Source organism: Somniosus microcephalus, chromosome 6 (assembly GCF_052327205.1).
Source record: "Somniosus microcephalus isolate GS21.2 chromosome 6, FLI_Smic_1.0, whole genome shotgun sequence".
Lineage (NCBI taxonomy): Eukaryota > Metazoa > Chordata > Chondrichthyes > Squaliformes > Somniosidae > Somniosus > Somniosus microcephalus.
The window spans coordinates 27224098-27238534 of record NC_140992.1 but is presented as its reverse complement, the minus strand read 5'-3'; the positions used below and the strand labels follow the sequence as shown (position 1 = coordinate 27238534).

General features: G+C 44.9%; 1 protein-coding gene across 3 annotated transcripts in view; it reads left to right on the top strand.

Annotated features, from left to right (window-relative positions):
- dipk2ab (divergent protein kinase domain 2Ab) overlaps positions 1-14437 on the top strand; it is a 318674-nt gene that overhangs the window by 138887 nt on the left and 165350 nt on the right. Inside the window, exon 1 of one of the 3 annotated variants that reach the window (XM_085989864.1) lies at positions 12553-12642. The exons of the other annotated variants lie outside the window; for them this stretch is intronic. The gene's annotated coding sequence lies outside the window, so the exon portion shown is untranslated. Of the gene's footprint in view, positions 1-12552; positions 12643-14437 lie in introns of those variants that run through there. 3 annotated transcript variants of the gene reach the window in all.

Below are 14437 nucleotides of genomic sequence, written 5' to 3'. Positions count from 1 at the left end.
GGCGGCCCGATCGCGGGTGCCCGATGTCGGAGCCGGTACCGGGGGTGGCGGGCCCGGTCGGGTCCGGGACGCCGACGCTGAGGTAGGTCCCGGGGGCGGCGCTGCGAAGGGTATTGCGGTAGGGGTCGGGCCCGAGTCCCAGGGTCGCGAGCAGTACCTGGAAAACGCCTCCTGGTCCTGATGGGCCACCTCCAGGGAGAGAGCGAGGGCTTCAGCTTTGTCCAGGTTGAGGTCTTTAGCTTCAAGCAGTCTTTGCCATGAGTAGTCGGACCGTAGGCCTTTCACAAAGGCATCGCGGATATTATCTTCCGTATTTTCAACAGCCGTCACCGCTTTAAAGTCACAGTTCCTGCCGAGTGCTCTTAGCGCCCGTAAAAATTCAGCTGCAGACTCTCCTGGCTGTTGCGGGCGGGATCTTAGGAGGTGCCTGGTGTACATGTAATTTACCGGGCTGCGGTACTGCTGTTTCAGTAGGTTGATAGCGGCCTCGTACGTAGTCGTGTCCTGTATGAGTGCGTATACTCTCGGGCTCGCTTGGGCGTTCAGAAGTCTTAGTTTGGATCTCTGCGGGGCGCCGGATTCTTCCAGGTAGGATTCGAAGCAGTCCAGCCAGTGTTTGAAGTTGAGGGCTGCGTTTGCTGCCTGTGGGTTTAGATCCAGGTACGGTGGTTTGAGGGCTTGCAGCCAAGCCGGCTGGTGTGGCTGTGCTTCTGGGAGGGCTTCTGGCTGGCCAGTAGTAGACATCTTTAAAATTTAGTCAATAAAATTGATATACCTATCAATTCGTCCAATAAAAAGCGACGAGTTAGGAACGTAACTAAAGGTTTTTATTGACTAAATAACAGAGCCCACCCTCGTGGGTGATCGGGTCCAACAAGGAGGAATACCAGCCAGTCGACTACCTTTATACCTGGGCAGGTAGGTGGAGCCATGGGCGGAGTCGGAGGTGGTCAGCCCAGGTATAACAGCGCGACAAGAGGCGACCTCGTATCGTGATACAACAGTGATAACGGTGATAACAATACAACAGTGATAACTATAGTGTAACGATAAAAGTGGTTTACCACATAGAGACCTTTGAGTGTTGATCGTGAGGTACTGTTTGGAGGCTTCTTCTACCTCCATTTGCAGGTACGCCTGGGCCAGATCAATCTTAGTGAAGCGTTTCCCTCCAGATAGCGAGGTAAAAATATCTTCAATCCGCGGAAGCGGATATTGTACAGTGTGAAGGACTGGGTTCACTGTCACCGTAAAGTCCCCACAGATGCGAACCTTGTTTGGTTCCCCAGGCGTATTACTCAATGACCTCTTCATTACAGGAACAATGGGTGTAGCCCACTCGCTCCAGTCCACTTTGGACAGTACTCCTGAACGTTCCAAACCTTCCAGCTCTGCTTCGACGGCTGGGCGGATTGCATAAGGTACCGGTCTGGCCTTAAAAAACTTTGGGCTTGCATTTTCCTCTATTTTGATCGTCGCTGTTATGCCTTTTAGTGTTCCGAGTTCCTGCTGGAACACTTCTTGTGCGTCAGTTAGCATTTTTGACAGTTGTCCAGGTGTGACGTCGTCATCCTTTTTGGCATCTACAGTCAGTGCTTGTATGGAATGCCAATCTAGCTGTATCTTCCGGATCCATTCACGTCCTAGTAGTGGTGGTCCTCCATCTGGCAATACATATAGGTCCACTTTTGGTGTTTCCTTGCCGTTATATATAACGTTCACCCTTATTTTTCCTTTGGGGTAGACTTTTTGCCCCGTGTACGTCTTCAAGACAATCTTTGTATCTCTCAAGGGTATATGTGAGAATAGCCGCTTGTAGTCCCTTCGGTTTATGACTGTTAGGGCTGATCCTGTGTCCAATTCCATTTTCACTTGGACTCCTGCTAGCTTGAGCGTGACCCAGATAGTTTGGTGATCCTCCGTTTTGATCACATTATGTAGTTTCAGACAACCCAGCTCCTTGCTTCCGGAGTCTGTATCACTTTTCTGTTCGTCTGAACTACTCTCCGTCACCTTATGTACCTTCTTGTACTTCTCCTGTGGAGATTTCTTGCTGCTGGTTTTCTTTCCCGACCTGCAGACTCTTGCTATGTGTCCTACTTTTTCACACTGTCTGCACACTTTGTCCTTGAACCAGCAATCCTTATGGTCGTGTGTTGTTCTGCCGCAGCGATAGCACTTTGCTGTTCCGTATGACATTTCATTTGTGCCATATTCTTGCGGTCTCCGTTGTATCTCAGCCGCGCCCCGTGCTGCTGCTTCGTGTGATACTGCAATGCTGAAAGCCTTGTCCAGCGTAAGATCCTTTTCTGATAGAAGCCATTTCTGGGTTCCTTCACTTTGAAGCCCACACACAAACTTGTCCCTTAAAGTATCTGCTAGTCCCGTTCCAAACTGGCAGTGTTTCGATAGCTTGCGCAGTTCCGTTAAATACTCAGCATTACTTTCATCTTTATGCTGGTTCCTTTTGTGAAACTTAAATCTTTCCGCTATCAGCAGCGGTGTGGGGTCTAAGTGGTCCTGTAGGATTGACACTATGTTTTCAAAATCCTTTTCCACTGGCTTCTCTGGGGTTACTAGGTTTCGCAGTAAGCCACACGTTTTTGCACCCATTGAATTCAACAATACCAGCGCGTTCCTGTCATCTGGCACTTCATTTGCCTTGCAGTACACTTCTATGCGTTCGACATATGTCGTCCAATCTTCGACTTCATTGTCGAACGCTGTGACACTGCCACTTTTCGGCATCCCTGGGTGTGGTTAGACTGGCTCAAAATGGCGTCTCCCGCGCTCTCCCTTCTTCCCCGCTGCGGCTCAAAATGGCGTCTCCCGCGCTTTCCTTTCTTCCCCGCTGATGCTGCTCGGCCCTGAACACCGGCTGCGCTCTGCGCGTTTTCCTGCACGCCTCTCTCCCCCGTTGACGCTGCTCGGCCCTTGAACACCGGCTGCGCTCTGCGCGTTTTCCTGTGCGCCTCTCTCCCCCGTTGACGCTGCTCGGCCCTTGAACACCGGCTGCGCTGTGCTCTCTCTCGTTGACGCCGCTCGGTCCTGAACACCGGCTGCGCCCTGTGCGCTCTACCGTCTCTCTCCCGTCGACGCTGCTCGGCCTTTTTCTGTGCCGTCGGTCGGCTCTAGCCGCCGCTGTCCGGGAAGGGTCTGCGCAGTACCTGTTGCCAGCCCGTTTCGCTGGACCACTGTGACTGGAAAGCCAAGCCTGGCTCTCGACAGCCTCCCCTGCGATGCTCAAATCTCTGCTGGATGACTGGGGGGTTTCCCGTGGTCGACGCCCATGCTTCTGGACTCGGCCTTCTTCCACTGTTCTCCAGGAGCGAATCCCTGGGAGGTGATGCAGAGTTGCAGGTAGGTTTGAATCTGCTCGTCGCCAATGTTAGATCCGTGTATCTTGATGTTGTGTCCTTCAATAATTAGACAAGAGACTGCAGGGAACGATCAACAGGTGTTTACTGAATGAGGGTTATTCTAGAACCCTACTCAGGGTTTATATACAGGTGTGGTCACTGCCGGTACTACGGTATACAGGAGCTGTAAAAAGTAGTTCTCCCCTTATAAAGGTACATACATTACAATCAGCCTCCATTATCTTTGGCCAGTCTGTTCCATAGATTCACCACCTAATGTGTACAATAGTTAAATCTAGACTTTTTTTCACTTTTCCTTTTCTGAGCTTGAGTATGTGGCCCTGGTTACTGAGTTTATGGTTCGGTCAAACAATTTATCACAGTTCAGTTTATCAATAGCCATTAGAGTCTTGGGCTGCTTTGATAAAGTCTTCCTTGAGCCATCCTTTCCCCAGTGTAAAAATTCCTGGCCGCCTCAGGCTCTATTTGTCGTTCAAGTGCCTAATCTTCAATATCCATTTAGTTGCCCCCCTCAATATTTCACTGTGGTACAATGACCAGAATTGTACATGCGTATCATTGCCTCTGTCAATGGTCACAAGTTGCCAATGTTTGCAAGCGAATTGGGAGGCCAGCTTTATACAACTTTGACTGTTCCTTCATGTTTTCCACCATGCTGGTTAAGTAACTTAAACCATCTTTACTGCTATTGCAGATTGTTTTCTGCAAATATGTTTTGGCAATTTTACTAAATTAAGATCGTGAAAACATGATTTTGCAGAGACTCTTTGAACCCGTTTGTGTAATGTTTGTGTAAAAGGGCCAATTTTTAACCCTGCACTACTGCTGAAACCAGGCGGCCAGGCAGTTTAAAATGGCTAGCGATTTATCGCCCTCCGATCCTGCTACCTTCCTGCAAGTTGTAATTTTAATGCCTTTTGAGTGGACGAGAAGGACACATGCTGGAAACTGGCAGGGTCCTTCTTTAAATATGCAGATGATATCATTGGGGTCCGACTGCTATTTTAGCCCGAGGCCTGCACGGGGAAGTGGTCATGGCTTCCCTGTCAGGCCAATCTGGCGGCAAGAGGAGCTGGGATGAGAAGAGGCCCCAAAACGTGAATTAGTGGTGTTTTTTGTTTGCTTCCTTGTTGGCCAGGCGGAGCAGTAATGTTCCTCCAGGTCCCACAAGGAAACCATTGGCATTCCGCTGCCCACGCCCCCCCCACTTACCTGAATGCTGGTGACCATGTCTTCAGGTACCTGGCAGTGATCTCTGCCACCCTAAATTCTGTGCCTGCCCACCGGTCAGCTGGGTTTGAGCGGGAGAGTGAGACTATGCAGATGAGGACTGGAAGTTACCATGTTTGCTGACCACCTCACTCCTTGGCGGCACAACTCCCGCTAGGGAGTTAAAATCAGGGCTGCAGTCTCTGTGGAAAAAGAAACGGCAATGCTGCATGCAGTAAAATAAATTATGATTGCCATCTGCAGGGTTTTTTGTAAAGAGTATTTTATAATTTCTTAAGGGAAAACATAGAACAGACCTAATTTCCCACACTTGTTATAGTAAGCGTCTGGAGAATGGGATCTCACATTGCCCACATACCTTTGTTGAGGCTCCATTGATGCTAACATTTATCTGGATATTCAGCTGGAATATTTTTCTCTGGTTATAAACACTTGAATATTACAATACTTCTGTATTTTAAAAGGGATAATATTTCTTTTTGTTAAAGGAATCAAGAAGTAACTTCATAATTTAAGAATGTTCAAACTTCTCTGCCCATTCAATTGGGTGTAGGCTAAGCATCTTTATTCTAATACTGTACGTAGTGTGACATACTAGCCTCAGTCCCCTTGCAAGCATTGGCAACTTGCCATCATTGACGGCAGCGATGATGTGTGTACAAAAGACTTGATTATAAATGTTGATTGCAAAGTTAACTCAATTATTTACTTTCCTTGAAATCCTAATGTGCGGAAGAGGCATGTGGGATTTAGGGAAGGAAACAAAGTTTAGTACTCCGTCTATTGTGGTGTCAAGTTTAAAAAAGCACTTGCCATGTTGAATGCAATTTGATTTCTCAAGACAGTCATACTTTCAGTGTGGAAAAAATAGTATTAGAAGGCACTAAAAACTAATACGATAGCAAAATACTGCGGATGCTGGAAATCCGAAATAACAAGAAGAATGGCAGGAAATGATCGTAACCTCGGCCCCTATTATATTTTTATATATTTTATCCACACTTTTGGTTTGTGCCTTTTCCTTTTTTTCTCTCTCCCACATGACAGCTGTCTCTCACTCTGCCAGCGCATTTCACACTTCATCTAGAGCCATTGTCTGTTTCTTTACCTGTCCTATTACCATCTCGTCTCACCTTGAATATCTCTTAATGTCTCTTCTTTCATCCCCTCCCCCATTTCCCAGCCCCCCCCCCCCCCCAAACTGCCTTTTAATCTGTTTCATTTCCTGCCTTTTTTTCTCAGTTCTGACGAAGGGTTTTGACCTGAAACGTTGACTCGGTTTCTCTCTCCACGGATGTTGCCTGGCCTGCTGAGTTTTTCCAGCATCTTCTGTTATACTAAAAACTAATGTTGCCTTTCATTTTTATTAAAATCTTTGTTTTATGTGCAACAGTGATGAATTGAAGGTTTAAATGTTCTGAAATGCTCCTAAGGTTTCTTTTTCTCCTAATTTATTCCTCCTGATGAAGGTATCTTCTAATGTAGCATTATGGTGTTTAATGTCAATGAAGTTTTAGCTTCCCAGCATATCAGTTGGCGTCGGGGGACTTACTCAGTTTCACAGTTAATCTTTTCACATTACCTGTTACCACCTTCCACTTTTTATCATAATTATATCTCTTAATTTATTTGCCCAGAATTTCTTGGGGTTAGGTTTGAAACTGATTTTACTTGTGTTCGATTGCAACAGCAAGTAGCTGGTAACATTATTTTCAAAGTAGATGTACAGTACTTCAATAGAAGACTAATTTTGTAATTAGCTTTTCTAATGTATTTTAAGGGAGAAAAAACACCACATTTACAGTTCTTCAATCTGGTACAATTGGTATTTTAGATCGTACTAATTGATCTTCTCTGTCTCTGATGTCTTTGTATTGCTGTTTCTTTCTGTCTGCCCCCTTCTGCTTCTGTCTTTCTTTTCATACTTTTTGCTTCTCTCTGTTCTAATCTTCTTCTCTGTTTTTTTCTTCCTTTTCGAGTGCAACGTGGTATGCCACGATGCAGAAGGGAATGCAGCCTGCATTTGGAGTTGGGGTTGCAGGAAAATGTGACTTTCGATTGTACCCTTTCCATCCCCTACCCCATCCACTCGTGCTCCTTCACCTTCCCCTACTCATTCCCTGTCTTACTACCCCTTCCCCCTTTGAACTACTCACTCAGCTCCTGTATCCTCATCCTCCCCCTCGCTCCACTGTAACTCACTTTACCCTTAACCCTCCATTCACTGTTCTCCAATCTCATTTGATCTCCTGGATAATGAGAGCCAAAAGACCAGAGACCCCCTTGCCATCAACCAGTTTCCCCTCCTATGCGCTCATCATATTTGTTTCCCTTGAAGAGGCTTTCTTTGCTTTCACAGTTCACTTTGCTCTTTTCCAAACAGAGACATCAAAATAGAATGAGGAAGGAATCTGCCTACCTTTCTCTGTACTTATTCCCCCTCTGTCTCCCCTTTCTCTTTCCCATCGCGCTCTCTAAATCTCTCTCTCATTTTTCTCTCTCTCATTTTTCTCTGTCTCTCTCTCTCTTCCCCATCTCTGTTTCAGATATTCAATTCAATTCATGCTTGGGGCCTACATTCCTTGGTTGCTCTGGTAGTTATTATAACTTATTTCTAAAAACCACATGTTGTGTCATGAAATGCTGGTTGGTTTTGAGCCAAGAGTGTTTGTACCTCCAGTCTACTGGAGTAGACTGCCTTCAAATCTCAGTATCTACTGCTGTCTGCACTTAAGCTTAATGCATGTAGCCTCGGCCTTTATAAAGACTGTTTGAATATTTCCAGAGGTATTTTGATGAAAGATATTGATCATGGCGGGTAATTTTGGGAATTAAATCTTTTTAATGCTGTAAATGGAGAGTATATTGAGACTGAAACAAAATGCCTCCTGGGTGTACAAAATTGATTTCATGTTGTACTACTGCCATATTACTTTACTATGGAGATGTTTTGTACCCCTATGACATTCTGTGAATCATATGCATGTGTAACAGATGTACTTCTTAAATGTACTATAATTAATTTTCTTTTTAACCTCCTGCTGGGAGAGGTTTTTGCATCTCATTATGTTTCCCTTGTCAGTCATTTTACAGATTTTTAAATGTCGTTCCTTGCTGATAATTTTAATTAAAAAATTGTTTGGTTAGTGACTCAATTCAAGCAGATTAAAATTTGCTAGATGGAATTGCTTTTCTTTACGTGGTTATATTTTCTACAAATCAATTATTATTAAAAAAATGAATGAATGACATGACAGTCGTGCCACTGCATTACTGGTTTAAATGTACATATAGAACAGGAAATAACTTCGAAAGACAGCAGGGTTCAGTTAGTTATCTTTTGATTTTGTGTCACAATCTTTTAAAACACATGGGCTACCACAGGTGCAACATTCTGTTCGTTTTGCTCCTTCTGTATTTGTGTGGTTTTCAATTTTTAATGTAAATTCATTAGATGGCATTTCTTAAGAACATAAGAAATAGGAGCAGGAGTAGGCCAATCGGCCCCTCGAGCCTGCTCCACCATTCAATAAGATGATGGCTGATCTGATCCTAACCGCCAATCTACTATCACAGAACCATCTCCTGAATCTAACAGAATTAGACACACGAAATAGGAGCAGGATCAGGCTACACAGCCCCTGGGCCCGCTCCGCTACCCAGAGCCATGTCCGATCCGAACCTAGACTCATGTCCAAATTCCTGCCCGCTCCCCGTAACCCTTAATTCCCTTTACTTCTAGGAAACTGTCTATTTCTGTTTTAAATTTATGTAATGATGTAGCTTCTACAGCTTTTTGGGGCAGCATATTCCATGGACCTACCACCCTCTGAGTGAAGTAGTTCCTCCTCATCTCAGTTTTGAAAGAGCAGCCCCTTATTCTAAGACTATGCCCCCTAGTTCTAGTTTCACCCATCATCGGGAACATCCTCCCCGCATCCACCCGATCCAACCCCTTCACAATCTTATATGTTTCAATAAGATCGCCTCTCATTCTTCTGAACTCCAATGAGTAGAGTCCCAATCTACCCAACCTCTCCTCATATGTCCATCCCCTCATCCCCGGGATTAACCGAGTGAACTTTCTTTGTACTGACTCGAGAGCAAGTATGTCCTTTCTTAAGTATGGACACCAAAACTGTACGCAGTATTCCAGGTGCGGTCTCACCAATACCTTGTACAACTGAAGCAATACCTCCCTATTTTTATATTCTATCCCCCTAGCAATGAAAGCCAACATTCCATTGGCCTTCTTAATCACTTGCTGCACCTGCATACCAACCTTTTGAGTTTCGTGCACCAGGACCCCCAGATCCCTTTGTACTTCAGTACTTTCCAGTTTCTTGCCATTAAGATAATAACTTGCTCTACGATTTTTCCTGCCAAAGTGCATAACCTCACACTTTCCAGTATTGTATTCCATCTGCCAAATCTCTGCCCACTCACTTAGCCTGTCTATGTCCCCTTGCAGGTTTTTTATGTCCTCCTCACTCACTATTTTCCCTCCCATCTTAGTATCATCTGCAAACACTGTTACTATGTGACTTGGTTCTAGTATACATCATGTGGTTGCAACTGTGTAATAGTTACTTGCAGTGCTGAGAAAAATCATCCAGTATGACATTACTGAGGAACTAACATAATCTTAACTGAAAAGCCAGTTTCTCACTTCAAATGTTGTTTAGCAATCAGTTGGGTTGAAGTGAATGGCCCAAAGAACTTCAATGTAGTTTGTTCATGTATCATGGGCAAGTGACAAGTGTGTAGCAAGCTAAAACAAAATATTCTTATACCATGCACAGAACTGTCTAATTTGACCTGTATATTTGATAGACTAATTTAATATGATTAACTTAAGAGGAACAAAAATTTGGTTCGCAAGGCAAAAACAGAGTAGGAGTTAAGGACAGTTTTTCAGAATGGTCGCAAGTAAATAATGATGTCCCACAGGGCTCATTTCTAGAACCACTTCTGTTCACTGTGTATATCAATGAATTGGATATAGGCCCAGAGGGAGTGGTGTCAAAATTTGCAGATGATACCAAGATAGGAGATATAGTTATAATTGCAAAATACTGCGGATGCTGGAAGTCTGAAATTACAACAGAAAATGCTGGAAATACTCAGCAGGCCAGGCAGCATCCGTGGAGAGAGAAACAGGGTTAACGTTTCAGGTCCGGGACCCTTCATCAGAACTGGAAAAAGCTGGAGATGTAACAGATATTAAGCAGGTGCAGAGACAGTGGGGGGGGGGGGGGGGAGGGAGGAAGAAATAGAAAGAACATCCTGTACTTTTGTAAGAGGCAGGAAAGATAAAATGTTGCAAATGGGAATGGCAAAAATCATACTGCATGTAAAATGGGGGCAGGGATAATTATCTGAAATTGTTGAACTCAATGTTGAGTCCGGCAGGCTGTAAAGTGCCCAATCGAAAGATGAGGTGCTGTTCCTCGAGCTTACGTTGAGCTTCATTGGAACAATGCAATAGCCCGAGGACAGCGTGATCAGAGTGGGAGTGAAGCGGAGAATTAAAGTGACAGGCGACCAGAAGCTCAGGTCACCCGTACGGACTGAACGGAGGTGTTCCGCAAAGCGGTCGCCCAATCTGCGTTTGGTCTCCCCAATGTAGAGGAGACCGCATCGTGAGCAGCGAATACAGTATATTAAATTGCAAGAAGAACAAGTAAATCGCTGTTTCACCTGGAAGGGGTGTTTGGGGCCCTGGACAGTGGGAAGGGAGGAGGTAAAAGGGCAGGTGTTGCATCTCCTGCGCTTGCACGGGAAGGTGCCAGGTGAAGGAGACGGTTGGGGCCAGGAAACTGGAAACTGGGTGGGGTGAAAGGTGAGGACAAGGGGAACCCTATCGTGGTTCTGGGAGGGAGGGGCAGGGGTGAGAGCAGAAGTGCGGGAAATAGAACGGACACGGTCAAGGGCCTGCCCCTCCCTCCCAGCTTCACCTTCTTCACCCCAACTTCACCCCACCAGCCTCCACATTCAACGGATCATCCTCCACCATTTCCGTCACCTCCAACGTGATCCCACCACCAAACACATCTTCCCCTCACCTCCCCTTTCAGCATTCCGAAGGGACCGCTCCCTTCGCGACACCCTGGTCCACTCCTCAATCACCCCCAACAGCCCTGCTGGAAGCGCTAACCAACCGAATTTTTCCCCCAAGAAATTTACAACAGCAGGCAGGAGAAACATCTTTACAGAGAATTGAGAGGCTGTGGAGTTCACTTCCAGGGTAGGTTGGTTAAGACATGAAAAAGATAGGGTAAGCCTGTCTTTAGTCTGTCGTGCTGTTACGTTTGTGTAGGATTCCTAGCAACAACCTTTCTGTCTTCCCTTCACTGTTGATCTTTTACTCACTCTTGCAAATCTTTCTTCTTCTACAGTCTTTTTCCTTATTGGTTTAGAAGATCAGGATTTGAAAAAAATATGTACAGTATGTACCCAAGGTGCCGGGTGATCAAATGTGTCAGAAAAGCTTGTTTTAATTTTTCTTCAATGCTTCATCTATATCTCTACGATAATAATTGGGAGTGGGAGTGGGAAAACAACTGCTTATAAATGATGAGCTTTTATTCACATGAGCACGTTGAATGTTCATTTCAGCTTCTGTAATTTTAGATCAAGATTGCAGAGGTGGGTGACAGAGTGATGAATTAAAACTTGTAAGAAAGAGAGCCCCTGGAGAACTAGCACAACTGCGAAGACCACTTGTGTGGCAGGAAAGAAGAAACTATGGAACAAGGAAATGTCATTTGTGTCATTAAGCATTCCCAATTTAACTAATCTCTTTCGGCAGGTACAGCTTCTGGAAGAAAGAGTGCTATGAAAGTTCCTCTTCCTTGGAGAATGCTCCAAGATATCATTCTCTGTTTACAATCTATATTTTCCATTGCAGATGATATTGCTATGCCTCCTGCAGGAATATTATTTTGAACTGTCAGGAGTTTGGGTCTGATGCAGCGACCTTTTTGTGTTCAGTGGTATCAGTCGGCCCCTTAAGCAGTCTCAGTGTCATACAGGAAACTTTCTGGTATCCGGCACTGACGGGACCGAGCTGGTGCCGTCCCATCAAAACTGCCGTATAAACCAGCGCTAATGTTAAAACATACGGAGCTTTTCAGCTCCGTGTGAATCAACAAACCCTGTTGCTTCAAAACAGTCGGCCGCAGCTTAAAAGCGTCTCTGTAGCTAAGCAACAGCTTCGGCTCGACCTTGCAGAGCCTGACTGGAAAAAAAAGCAACGAGAAGTAAAAAAACTTATAGGAAACGGCTCCTGAATTTTGCTGGTAGATAGAGCTTTCCGGACTTTTAACCTCCGGTTAAACGAAAGTTTCCTGTAGTTTTATGCGAGTTCACTCACACTGCCCTATATCCACTAGTATGATTTTATAACCCATGGATACAAGAACCGCATCCCTTTCTGATCTTGACCGGTTCCTCCTGTCTTTTGCATGTGTATTTCTTCAGTCTCTCCGAAGGCAGACCAAGTTGAAACTAGATGATGCTAGACTTGGTTTGAATCTTTAAGCTGCTTTGTTCCACAGTAAGATGAATGTACAGAGCAATAGTTATGATTAGATTCATTTAGTTCACTCGGAACAACTTATCTACACATAATGAACAAAAGAAAGAATATGCCATGTTTTCCTACTTCAGTAGGTACTTGCATGACTTAAACAAGCAGTTTTCTAACTATTCTTCCTCATTCATAACGTCTTCTCCATGAAAGACCCTCAGCTTTCCTTCTAACAAACCACACTGGCCTTGTAGCTCATCTGACACCCAAAAACTTGTCTGATTCCAGTAACAGCTTTTGCTTAAACACACTGCCTGCTGGTGGCAGTAGCACAGTTAATTAGGTGGCTAGCTGGAACTGGCTACCTGGTAATTACTGTCAGCAGGGGCTGATTCAGGGCTTTGGAATTTCTGCTGGTATGGAAACAAGAGGCTTTTGCACAGAGTTAGGTAGCACTTTTATGGAGTACTGCTTCTACAGAGTGCTAAACTCAGGAATTTGGTGAGTGAGGGAATTCAGAGAGGTGGGGCTAAGAGGTGCTGCTTCATGTATAAATAAATAACCAACTAGGGTTAAATTAGGACCGTGGGCTAAGTTACAGTAAAGACCTAAAACACAACTAAATTTAATAAATTGAACAAGGTTTTTACCTAGTTTAAAAACTTAATAGACCATAAAGTATTTCAAACCTTGAAAACCTAATTAGTTAAATAAATACAATAGAAATGGCAGGGCAGGTGATGTGTTGCAGCTGTAGCATGTGGGAGCTGGTGGACCCCAGTGTGATCCACAGCAACCACATCAGCACTAAATGTCTGCAGCTCGAGGAACTTCGGCTCAGAGTTGATGAGCTGGAGTCTGAGCTTCGGACACTGCGATACATCAGGGAGGGAGAAAGTTACCTGGACACTTTGTTCCAGGAGGCAGTCACACCCCTTTGGTTAAATACTTCAGATTTTGTCCATGGTCAGGAACAGGAGGGTGTGACTACGAGTGAGGCAGGTATGGGGATCCAGAAGGTAGCATTGGAGGAGCCTTAGACCTTGCACTTGTCCAACAGGTACAAGGTTCTTGCAGCCTGTGTGGACGAGAACAGGGACTGCAGAGATGATGAGAAAACTGACCACAGCACCGTGGTACAGGGGGGCATTCAAGTTGGGGGAGTAAAAAGGAATGTAGTACTGGTAGGGGACAGTATAGTTAGGGTGATAGATACTGTTCTCGGCAGCCAAGAGCGAGAGTCCCGAAGGCTGTGTTGCCTGCCCGGTGCCAGGGTTAAGGACATCTCCTCGTGGCTGGAGAGGAACTTGGAGTAGGAGGGGAAGGATCTAGTAGTCATGGTCCACGTAGGTACCAACGACATAGTTAGGACTAAGAAAGAGGTTCTGCTGAATGGAGTGTGAGCAGCTAGGGGCCAAATTAAAAAGCAGAACCACAAAGGTAATAATCTACGTGAGCCATGAGCAAATTGGCGTAGGGTTAAAAAGATCAGAGAGTTGAATGCGTGGTTCAAGGATTGGTGTGGGAGAAATGGATTTTGATTCATGGGGCACAGGCACCAGTACTGGGGAAAGTGGGAGCTGTTCGGTTGGGACGGGCTTCACTTGAACCGTGCTGGGACCAGTGTCCTGGCGAATCGAAAAACTAGGGTTGTAGATAGGGCTTTAAACTAAATAGTAGGGGGGGAGGGTTCAGGTGAGGGGAAATTTAGAAAGTTAAAGAGAAAGGACAAGGCAATAGTGCAGGGTAGCGATAGAAGTAATGATAATCAGAGTGTGACAGGAAGGGACAGAGTGTAAAAGCATAGGAGTGTACCAGCAAATAGGGTCAGAGTAGGGAAAAATGGTAAAAAATTTAAAATTAAAGGCTCTTTATCTGAATGCACACAGCATTCTTACGTAACAAGATAGATGAATTGACGGCACAAATAGAAATAAATGGATATAATCTGATAGCCATTACAGAGACGTGGTTGCAAGGTGACCAAGACTGGGAACTGAATATTGAGGAGTATTTGACATTTCAGAAAGATAGGCAGAAAGGAAAAGGAGGTGGGGTAGCTCCGTTAATAAAGGATGAGATCAGTACAGTAGTGAGAAATGATCTTGGCTCGGAAGATCAAGATGTAGAATCAGTTTGGATGGAGATAAGAAATAATAAGGGAAAGAAGTCACTGGTAGGAGCAGTATATAGGCCCCCTAACAGTAGCTGCACTGTAGGACAGGGTATAAATCAAGAAATAATGGGGGCTTGGAAGAAAGGTACTGCAATAATCATAGGCGATTTTACTCTTCAT